The 11,623-nt window shown below is 31.7% G+C and overlaps 1 pseudogene; it reads left to right on the forward strand.

Annotated features, from left to right (window-relative positions):
• Positions 1–8,573: 8,573 nt before the first annotated feature.
• On the forward strand, positions 8,574–10,645 carry LOC126724563 (probable L-type lectin-domain containing receptor kinase S.5; annotated as a pseudogene).
• The last annotated feature ends 978 nt before the right edge of the window (positions 10,646–11,623 follow it).

An 11,623-nucleotide genomic window follows, 5' to 3' on the forward strand; every position in this document is an offset into this window, starting at 1 on the left:
TTGGGTATCAATCTTGTCATTATTATTGAGTGATCCAATTAAAATGTTGAATTTTCCAATACATCTCAAATGTCTTGAAGAGTAGGATATATAGTAGAAAAAAGAATATAAAGATAAATAAACTAATTTAATTGTCAAAGTAACAAATGCATGATTAGATCTCAAAAATTAGTTCATTAGCAACATATCACAAAGATCAACCTACTCGAGGCCTACATTGAGAGAGAGAGAGAGACCAACTGGGAATGAAAAAAACAACGATTAAAGATGCAAGTAACAAAGAAAAATAACCCAACATAAAAGCAGCAGTTTGTAATATAGACAAATGTTTGCTCTTTAAATGGAAAAAAATAGATTGGTCAAAGACAACTTTGAAGAGAACTAGAGAGGTATATGGAAGATGGAGATTCTAGGCTTTTGCCTTTATTTTTTATAAATCTAGCAATATGTCCCTGTTTTGAAACTATTTAGGACCATGTCCCTATTTTGAAACTTGATTTTCTCAAAATCGAGTTTCAATGTAAAACTCGATTAGTTTAAAATCGAGTTATGCCAAATGAAACTTTAAAAAAAAAAAAATAAATTTTGTGGAACTTGAGTTCATGGAGCTTGAGTTCCATTCAAGGAACTCGGGTTACGTGAACTCGAGTTCCTTTAATGGAACTTGAACTCCATGAACTTGAGTTCCATAATTTTTATTTATTTTTATTTTTTTTAAGTTTGATCGCTTATACTTGATTTTCTACAAATCGAGTTGAAAAAAATATATTGCTAGATTTTTAAAAAAATAAGGACAAAATCCTAGATTTCTCTATGGAAGATAGCAAACAAATGAAGGTGAAGATGGCACTGGTCTAAGCTCTGTCTTGGCCAAGCTCCTACAGTACCTTTATATGAAGATTGAAAATAAGTACATTACACACAGACATAACATGCAGTTGAAAAAAATACATGTGGCCGATCCTAATTAGTTTGTTGAGGATCCAAGCCGACCCAAAAGAATTTGGTAGAAAGGCTTTATTATTATAGTTGTTATTGTTGTACTAAACCTGCAATAAGAACCTTGTAGTTGTACAAAGTGAGATTTTTTAATAAAAACAGAACATTCAGGAATTTTAACAAACAAGTTATGTGCATGTTACTAAATGTTTTTACCATTGAAGCAATCCTTGTAATGTGAACAATCAGAAATTGTAGTCCCAGTTGAGAATAAATATTCAAACATCTCAAGAGAGAGAGAGAGGTTACCAAACAACGTCGTTTTGGACGCTCTCCAAAAAAAGCAAATTAAATGTTGTTTTTTGATGACTTATTTGTGGCTTGTTTGGTTAGTCATTTAAAAAATCTGTTTTTTTTCACTCAAAACAAAATGTAGTCGGGCTCATTAGAGTGGAAAAAAAAATGTTAAGGTGAATTGTTTTCTAAAAACCAAACTTAAAAATGGCTATTAAATTTACTGTGTAAACATAATTCAAAATTGAATACATCATCTTTTTTTACCTGATTGAATACATGTTTTAGGTGTTTTTAAAATTGATTTTAGTTTTTTTAACAAACAACTTAAATTAAAATACATTTAGGAAACCATTTTAAAATTTATCTTTCCCAAAATCAGGTTTTTGGAAACTTATTTCAATATCAGCCCATTGGATATCTTTTTCTTTAAGTTGGGGAACCCAATTCATCTCTTTCATTTTTCAGAGGGTCTTTTGTACGAAAATTGATGGGCCGGCCCTCCCTGTTATTTCCACCCTCTAGGGCTTGGCCTCCCCCTCTGAATAATATTGTGAATTATCAACATAAAAAAGGTTTTTACTCTTTAAAGAAAACACATTTTAAATATGACGAACTAAATAGTTGTTTGTGATTTGGAGGAAGATTATGTCCATTAATGTTAATGTTATATTTTTTTGAGTTCAATAGTGTATGTAAAATCATTTCACTTTAAATTTTAATTGACATGATACTCGACTTTTAGATTTGTAATATTTAATTTGAATCATCAAAAAAATCATTTCAAATGAAGATTATCCAAATAAGGGAACAAGGTTTAAAAGAAGTGTAATAAAAAAATGGCTAAAAATATTAGCTAGACTATTTCAAGACAATGGCATATCTCTACAGATTATGAAAGAGGTTCAAAATCTGTTGCAGAAGATCATATCAGGATCGGATGAAACAATGCCTGAAAAGATGGTCAAGAAACAGCTAATGATGCAAGAGTTAGAGAAACTTCTAAAGACACTTAACAAAAGAGAAGAACATATATTGAGATTACGCTTTGGACCCAATGGAGAGCCACCTCGGTCCTGTGAAGAGACAGGAAGACTGTTAAAGCTGTTGAGGGAGAGGGTTAGCCAAGTCTATGTCATTGCATTATCAAATTTACGACAGAGAAGTGTGAAAGTCAATCTAGTAGAATTTTATGCTGTATAGATGTTCTTGATTTGATTAATAGAATTAGAAAATAGGAAACAAAATGAATATGGCAACTAAGATTTGTAAATTTTACCATATCAATTTTTTTTTTTGAGCTGTCATAAATCAAGAAATAGGAATTTGCATATTCCTTTGCTCAATGCTTTGGATTTCTCAAAAAAAAAAAAAAAAAATAAAAAGCTCAGTGCTTTGGTCGTTTCCCATTTTGATTAGGGAAACTTATTACATACATCGGGAGCATTGCTCCTTCCTCTCACATGAGGGGTGAGCCTTATGGTGGGACCCACATGTAGGGTCTATCTCTCATGTGAGACAAGGGAGCAATGCTCTCGGAGTATATAATAATTTTCCTTCCATTAGAGATGAAGTGAGTAGATATGATTTGTGCTAAGTACGATATGATGGTCAAGCCGGGCACTCTATTATGCTTGTCATGTGCTTTGCTCCTTGTCATGCACCCAAACCTCATAGATACATGAAAACAATGCGCACCAAAAAAAAAAAAAAAAAAAAAAATCACCATACAAGCGTGCAAGACCCCAATAAAGTTAAATTTAGTAAAAATTATAAACTATATTGAATATTCTCTTAAAAAAAAAAAACAAAAACTTACTGTTCGTCATTAGCTAATCTCCAATAAATCAATAATTAAAAGAAAGTTCATAGAAAATTAAAAATTGACAAAAAGGTTCACAAATTTCAAATCTTCAAACCGTCACTAAACAGTAGTGTCAAATTCTAATACACTTCTCACATTCTCCCCCTCAGTGATAGCCCAAATCTGAAATATAAAAATGAGGTTGAGCACTTGAGCTTGACAGCCCAACAAGGCAACAAGTAATCAAAATTCGCAAAAGTTGGATCAAGTATATATACAAGTAAAATGAATAACTATGTATAGGATAAAACTCATAGACTTAAAAATGATTTACACATCTGGTCAAATTTTCATATACTTAACAATTTTTAATTAGGACTATGGTCACAATGTATCCTCAAAACTTGGCCAAGAAACAGATATCGGTCCATGAAAAATGCTGAAAGTCCACAAATATATGTCACTTCATGCCTCCCCAAATATTTACCAACATAAAAGTCCCCTACCTTCAAATCCACCTCATTGTTTCACAAATCCAATCTTTATGTCTTCATATTTCTTCCTTTACGTAACATTGAATTGCTTGTCAAAGATTTGTATTTAGATTGTGACAATTATATATATATATATATATATATATATATATATATATATATATATATGAATGATTGACTTGGTATTTTGTTTTTATAAGGCAGTAGTTGAAACCAGGGGCATAGCTAGGATTTTTTAATTAAGGGGGGCTGAATTATAGTATTTTTATAATATTATGAACACTTATATATCCATAAACTGGCTAGTTCAGCGTAAACACACAAAAAAATCCAACAAAAAGAGAGAGAATATTTTGCATCAAAATTATGTCTACTGTGAGTCTTTCCTAGAATAAAATTAATTTATTATCATCAAATAATAAATTCTAATTTTTGTTATGAGTGTCTTAAATTCGTCCATTATCATCAAATCATTAAAGAAGAACATTTTGCATTAAAATATTTTTGATTGATATAGGTGTCTTAAATTCTGAATGACTAATATCAATTTTCTTAAAGAATACGTCAATTGCTTTTGGTTTGCTCATATTTCTTTTAGCTTTAATATGACTCAAGAATTAACCTAAAAATAACTTTTGTTTTTTACAAAAAAAATTGAATTATATAGATGTTACTCACATTCAAGAAAAAGAAATTCTCACTATTATTTTAAATAACATCCACCTCATGATTCATATATATATATATATATATATATATATTAATGAATTATCCACCCAACACAACCCCACATGCTCACACTTGCAAGTTCACTCTACCATTTTAGGAGCGAAGAGATTTAAAAAAAAGAAAAAGAAAAAAGAAAAAAGAACAAATTTTTTTACTAACGGTTAAGGTTTATAGCTTTGTTTGGTTGTGTTGAGATGAGCTCTTTTTTTTTTTTTTTTTTTTTTTTTGGGGTTAATAACAACTATACAATGGGGCTGGCAGCAATACTGAGGTGAAAAAGCAAAAGACAGTAGCTTGAGAATGAAAATGAAGAGAAAAATGTATGGGCTGACATTTATACTATTTAAAGAGAGTGAGTCACTATCCATTGGATTAAATACAAATCTTTGGACAATTGGAGGGCCTAATTATTATTTTATTTGTGAAGAAGCCTTACCTGTTAGACAAAGTTTATATCTTCTGACTAAATGGAGGGGCGGACCTGTATCTTTTTGCTATGTATGTTATGGAGAGGATTTAAAAATTTGGGGGGGGGGGGGGGGGGGGGTGGGGGTGTGTGGGGATGGCCCCCAACGAGCAAGGTGGCTCCGCCCATGGTTGAAACTAGTCAGTTCTCATCATCACTCTAAGTCTAATAAAAAGAAAACATAAATCACACTAATGGCAAGAATTAAGCACCTGAACACCCAAGAATAAAAGTCAAATTACAAATAAAATAAATAAATAACCTTAAAAAATAGAAGAAACTTCCTAAGGCTTATAGTGTAGCCAGGCAGTGAACAACTTCCGGTTCTCACAGATTTTCTTTCATTTATTATCATTGTCAATTAGATTTAATAGAAAAAGAAGAAAAAAAGAAAAGAAAAGATTTTTCAGGGTTCTTATCTCAAAAATCTCGAGGATTTTCAAGTCTCCTCTCCTAAAGTATGTAAATTACTAGCCCCAATGCCAAAACATACTAAGTTGCCCCTTCAATTTTTTGTTTTTTAAACCACGTATCACATGGTCACATTAATGTGCCATGTTCATTGTAGAAAGTAGAAACTATCCAGTGCATGTAGATTATTTGAATTTTGATTTGAAAAAATTTCCATCAATCATAAACCGGACTATGTTCAAATGTTACGGAAAAAAAAAGCAACCATGACTTTTAATACTCACTTGGAAATTAATCAACATTCTTAATGAAATTTGATTAATGGAGAGGTGCCAATTCAGATACAAGGCCTTTGGCTTTCTTCTCCTACATTTGTTTTCCTTTGATTGGTTTTTTTTTTTTTTTTTTTTTTTTTTTTTTTGAAGGCCCTTTGATTGGGTTTTAAATGTTAAAAGATATTGATAAAATAAAAAAGATTGCCTTTACTACTACTATTATTATTATTTTAGAGAGTTTCAACTTATGGGATCCGGTCCTGATATTAGCTCTTTATTGTCAATTATTTTGTAATGGATTTTGACATAAAAATAATTAATAGTGTATTAATTATAATTATGATATAAAATAAATATAACAAGAAGAAATGCAATAAAAAATACACCTAAAAGGAAAATTTAACCCCCCTCCAAAAAAAAAAAAAATCAAATATATAAAGAGTGGGGGGAGGTTGCAAGTCAACTATTGCCTTATGAATTCTTTGGCGGGCTAGGTCAATTACCCCCCAACTCTGCTTTTGCCATTGACTCCCGTAGTGGGGGAGTTTAAACCCCTCTCTCCTAAATTCCAAATACTTTTTACATTGGTGGTATTAATTGAACTATAAAGTTCTTAACAAGATTAATGGTTGGTAATGCCTATCAATTGATTTAAAAAATATTTTGTTTAATTGGGGGAAGATGCAATAGGGTACTATATTGATAATTTTGGCTAACATTTTAATTAAATAGTTTGTCTATCGAATATCGATTGATAAGTCACATGACACATAAAAAAAAATTTATAATAACATCTATAATCTAATTATTTGTTTTAAAACAGATCTAAAATACAACTTAAAATAGAGATTAAAAAAAACATTATTATCATTATTTAAAAAATATAGGAGGAACTTTGCTCGTTACAGAAGATTCATGTAACCCACTCTTGTTGAGAAGATTTGGGTCAGACTTACCATTTGACCAATGATTTTTAAATATATAGAAGTCCATATGATTATATCATACAAGAGCCTATCTTCTTGTGTGGTGTATTAGTCATATTATCTCTGTTACTGCATGTCGGCCTTAGTGGATAGGGTGTTATTATGGTCATGTCTAGGTGAAAGATCTCAACTCAGGTTACTTTGCTTCCCATTTTTCGTTCATTAAAAAAATAGTCATATTATTGTAATAGTTACTTAAGGCGACCTGTTATAAAACTGCACTTTCAAAAAAAAAAAATTTGAGAAAGATACAAATGCTGCTAACCTTCCAGCTTAAACCCTTTTACCTCTAGACCCCCAAATATTTTATGCATGTGGAAATGCCAATTAAGCTAGAAGACTCTTAGTAACTCAATTTTTTTTTAGGTACAAAATTTTCAAATTATCTCATTTTCAAAAATTCTAAAAATAAGTGGTACCAAACAAGTTTGTAACTCTGGTGACATTGCTTTCAACAATTCAATATAGTATCTTGTTGATTCTGCTAGAGGAGAGAGCTATGACCAAATTACTATGCACGATTAATTTCATGTTCTTAATTGTTTTTTAAGATGTAATTGCAACAGACAGAATAAAGTGTCAGGTTGATACTTAAATAGTAAAAGTTCATGTACTAAAAACACAGAAATAAACTCATTCTGTCTAGAATTTTGGAAAACCTGAACTATATTCTATTCAAAATAGAGCTTAGGAGATAATGTGATTGTAGTAAGCAACAAAGTAGTTGGAAACATTACCGCCAATTAGGTCTCTTAGTTTGTGATTAAATCTGGGTCTCACTGCTTGTAAGTTACAACCATGCCTATAAAGATCTCACACCTGAAAATACCTCAAAGTATATCTGTAGCAAAGGAAATTTTTTAAATTTATTACCAATTTTAGTATAAAAGATTTACAAATTAGTGTGACTATGAATTAATTGATGTCACAATAGCAATAAAATAAATAATTTTCTTAATTAATTTTTTAAGGATTGAGTTCAAGTTACACTTGGTGTAACTCTTAAGAAATATTATATCACTCAATATTTTTTAATTGAATGCAAATTTTGACAAATCCATCATTAAATTACATTATCTTCATATATTCTCTATATTTGCACATTTTCAATGTGATCAAAGATTAATAACCATGTCATTAATCAATTATTTAAATTTAAATTTTTGTAGTTTAAAATAATGCATAAAAGATGAGTTTATGGATCGAATAGTAAATACTCTCTCCATCTTAATTTGTTTGTCATGTTTGAAAAATCAAACTTTTTAAGGGAACACATTTATTGTCTTGTCTGCCTCATTAAAATATATAAGTTTACAAAATTACCCTTAAATTAATTTATCAGCTTTAAAAAAAAAAATTATTCTTAATGAGGCAACTAAAAAGGTGCCCAATTAGATTGATTTTGTTAGTTTTCTTTTCAAATAGTTTTGAAAATAAAGTAGGGGTATAATAGGAATATTAGTAAATTAATGATTTTTATTTTTAGAAATAGGACAATATTTTGGAACATCCCAAAATGGAATAAATGACAAACAAACTGGAACGGATGGAGTAACATCCAATTGACATGAAAATTGGTAAGAATGTTAAAAACATATAAAACATGTAATTTGATGGTAAGATTTTCAAAATATTAATTCTATAACAAGTTATTAAGTAGTGTAACATTGCGCAAAGTTACACTAGGTATAATTTGAACCGAACCGATTATTTATTTGCACTATAGATTTATTATAAATAAGTTTTACAAATTGGCATGACAATGATGGGTGTCATATCAATAGCATGATAAGTAAGTTTAAAATTTTATACATCAGTTTGTAGACCCATATAGTAAATTTTTCAATAGTTGAAACTTCACTATTTGACAAATCAAATTGTAAAATTTACGTAATTTGTAGTATTTCTAATGTCGTTCATCTTTGAGAGTGAAACATAAAGATTAAAAAAAGACCACCAAGATGGCAAGATGTCACGACTTCATATATGACTACTTCCATTCCATGATTCCATGCTACTCAAAAAAGTCATGATTTTCAAAATTTTCTAGCGTTGAACAACATTTAAAACAAATTGTAGAAAGTACAGGGTAATTGCTCTGTTTTAGAACTGTAACACCTTATATCTTCAGTAAACACTACACAATATTGTCTTAAACAAATTCTGAAACCTCGCCTTCATTTTTCTGAATCAGTGTTCTTAACCTTTACAGAAAAATTGAAATCCTGACACCTATTAAAACCATTTTTGTGTTTTCCATAGGGAGAATGTGCTTTTCACAGGTAGTTTGGTCCCTTTTGTTAGCAGTCCTCTTGGGTGGAGCTCTTACTCAAGTAGGATGCTTAGATTTTAATTTTTCAACCTTCAAAAAAGAAGATGACCATAATCTAATTATCACTGAGGGCACTACAATTTTATTGAATGCAATCCAAGTTACACCAGATGTTGCTAATGATCCTATCACAAATTATTCTGGACGTATCTTTTACAACAAGCCATTCAGATTGTGGAGCAAGAGCAAAAAGATCACAGCATCTTTCAATACCACCTTTGATCTTAAAATCACTCCAGATTTGTCTCCAAAGTAGTCTCCAGTAGGCGAAGGCATGGCATTTATATTAGCTGCAGATACCACTCTTCCACAGAAAAGCGAAGGACAATGGCTTGGGATTGTAAATGCAAGCACCAATGGATCCCATCAAGCAAAAATAGTGGCAGTAGAATTTGACACTAGAAAGAGCTACGAAGAAGATATCGATGATAACCATGTTGGCTTGGATGTAAATAGCATCCACTCAATCGAACAAGTATCTTTAACCAAGTATGGGATCAATCTTTCTAAACCATATTTGAATAGTTCAATAAAGGCAAGGGTTCAGTATGATGGCAAAGTGATGAATGTCTCTGCTAAGACTAATAAAACAAGTGAGTATAAGCTGATTTTTTCTCTGCCTCTTGAGCTCTCTAGCTATCTTCCAGAGAAGGTTTATGTGGGATTCTCAGCTTCAACCGGCAATGCCATTCAAACAAACTGCTTAAGATCGTGGGAATTCCATGGTTCAAAAATTGCTGATGAAGAGATGTTGTGGGTATGGATCACAGTTCCAGCAGTGCTTATTGTATTTAGCATGTTTGTATTTTACTTGTATTGGCAGAGGAAACACAGAGAGCAACCAGAGGATGCATATCCAAGGATAGAAGACCAAATTCAAGGGTCCTCTATGGCTCCACAAAAATTCAAATTGAAAGAGTTGAGAAAGGCAACTCGTAACTTCAACCCCAAAAACAAGCTTGGAAAAGGTGGCTTTGGAACAGTCTATAAGGGATTCTTAGCAAATAAGGAGGTAGCTGTCAAGAGAGTCTCAAAGGATTCAAGTCAAGGAAAACAAGAATTCATAGCAGAAGTCACAACAATTGGTAGCCTCCACCACAGGAATCTTGTGAGACTGATTGGCTGGTGTTATGAAAGGCGTGAGCTTCTTCTTGTGTACGAGTTCATGCCAAATTGTAGCCTAGACAGGTTCATATATGGCAATGAGGAACTAGGCATGGAGGAACCTACACTCGGATGGGAAAGAAGGCACACCATAATTTATGGGGTGGCTCAGGCATTGGATTATCGTCATGATGGGTGTGAAAAGAGGGTGCTTTATCGAGACATAAAAGCCAGCAACATCATGCTGGACTTAGAGTTCAATGCAAAGTTGGGAGACTTTGGACTAGCTCGTACCCTTCAACAAAGCGAAAATACTCACCACACAACAAAAGTCATTGCAGGAACACCGGGTTATATGGCTCCAGAAACTTTTCTTACTGGTAGGGCAACTGTTGAAACAGATGTCTATGCATTTGGTGTTCTTGTATTGGAAGTTGTCAGTGGAAGGAAGCCTGGAAATCAGAATGAGCAAAGTGACTACAACAACAACATTGTGCATTGGGTATGGGATCTTCACAGGCAGGAAAGGATACTTGATGCCATTGATTCGAGATTGACCAAGGAATTTGATGAGGAAGGAATGCTGAGCATGCTTGTTTTGGCATTGGCTTGTTGCCATCCAAATCCACACCAGAGACCCTCCATGAGAACAGTTTTACAGGTACTTACAGGGGAAGTACCTCCACCACTGGTGCCCACTGAAAGACCTGCCTTTGTGTGGCCAGCCATGCCTCCTTCATTCAATGAGTATGCTGAAAACTTTTCCAGTGGAAGCCAACTTAGTCCATTCACAAAACTGACTGGGAGATGATTCTTGCCAAGAGCTAGAATTGAAATTTATGTGCATTATTTTTTGAGAAAAATGTCAATGATTATCTACTAGTTAGTTTATTTATGGAGATGTTACCTCTCAAGGTTTATCTTAGGATTATCTTTGTTCAGTCTGGAGATGCTATCTCTTTGGATTTTTCTTCTCAAATAGGAGTTATTTTTATTGAAAATCTCAATCTCATAATTTTGAATTTATATTTCAAATTATTAATACTAACAAAGTTGTGGAATACACTAAATGCCTAGCACAAAAGAGAGCCAAAATTAAAGAAATTGTGCATGGATAGTACAAAGCAATATAATTAAACATAGGAGAATTGAAAAGCAAAGCAGAAGACAAGTGTTTTTATATATCTATAATTCTTTATATTATAACAAATATATATCTACAGAAGAGTACTGATTAAATCCCATTATATCATATTATATAATAAAAATTGTGCTTACAAGTTATGGTTGCCCCAAGTGTTTTCACAAATTGCAATTTTTTAAATAAAAACAAATAGCTTATTTGTTCTTATCAACAACTGCTTTATCACTTCATGCGAGTTAGACTTCCAAAATTGGGAGAAGAAAACAAGCAACGTGCATGCCAAACCATGGATGAGATAAGCTTGTTTAACTTGGATTAGTACTATCAAGTAACAAGTACTAGTATTTTAATAAAATTAGGCATATGTTTGAATTAACTTTATAAAAATAAAAATTTAAAAAGCGTATATTTTTTTTTTTGTTTGTTTGTTTGTTTTTGCTCATTATTCGCCCCAAAAACGCTATTTGACACCAATATTCACAGTTTCATACAAACGGACATACGTAGCCAATAAACCAAGTTCATGCACCCTATCAGTTGAATAGAGAGCAAGCAAAATCCAACACTTTAGGTTTATTCTTTGTATAAAAATCCATCATATTATTATAAAATTGAAAAATTAAAATATCTTTTTTCCTAAAATAC

Source organism: Quercus robur, chromosome 4, assembly GCF_932294415.1.
Source record: "Quercus robur chromosome 4, dhQueRobu3.1, whole genome shotgun sequence".
Lineage (NCBI taxonomy): Eukaryota > Viridiplantae > Streptophyta > Magnoliopsida > Fagales > Fagaceae > Quercus > Quercus robur.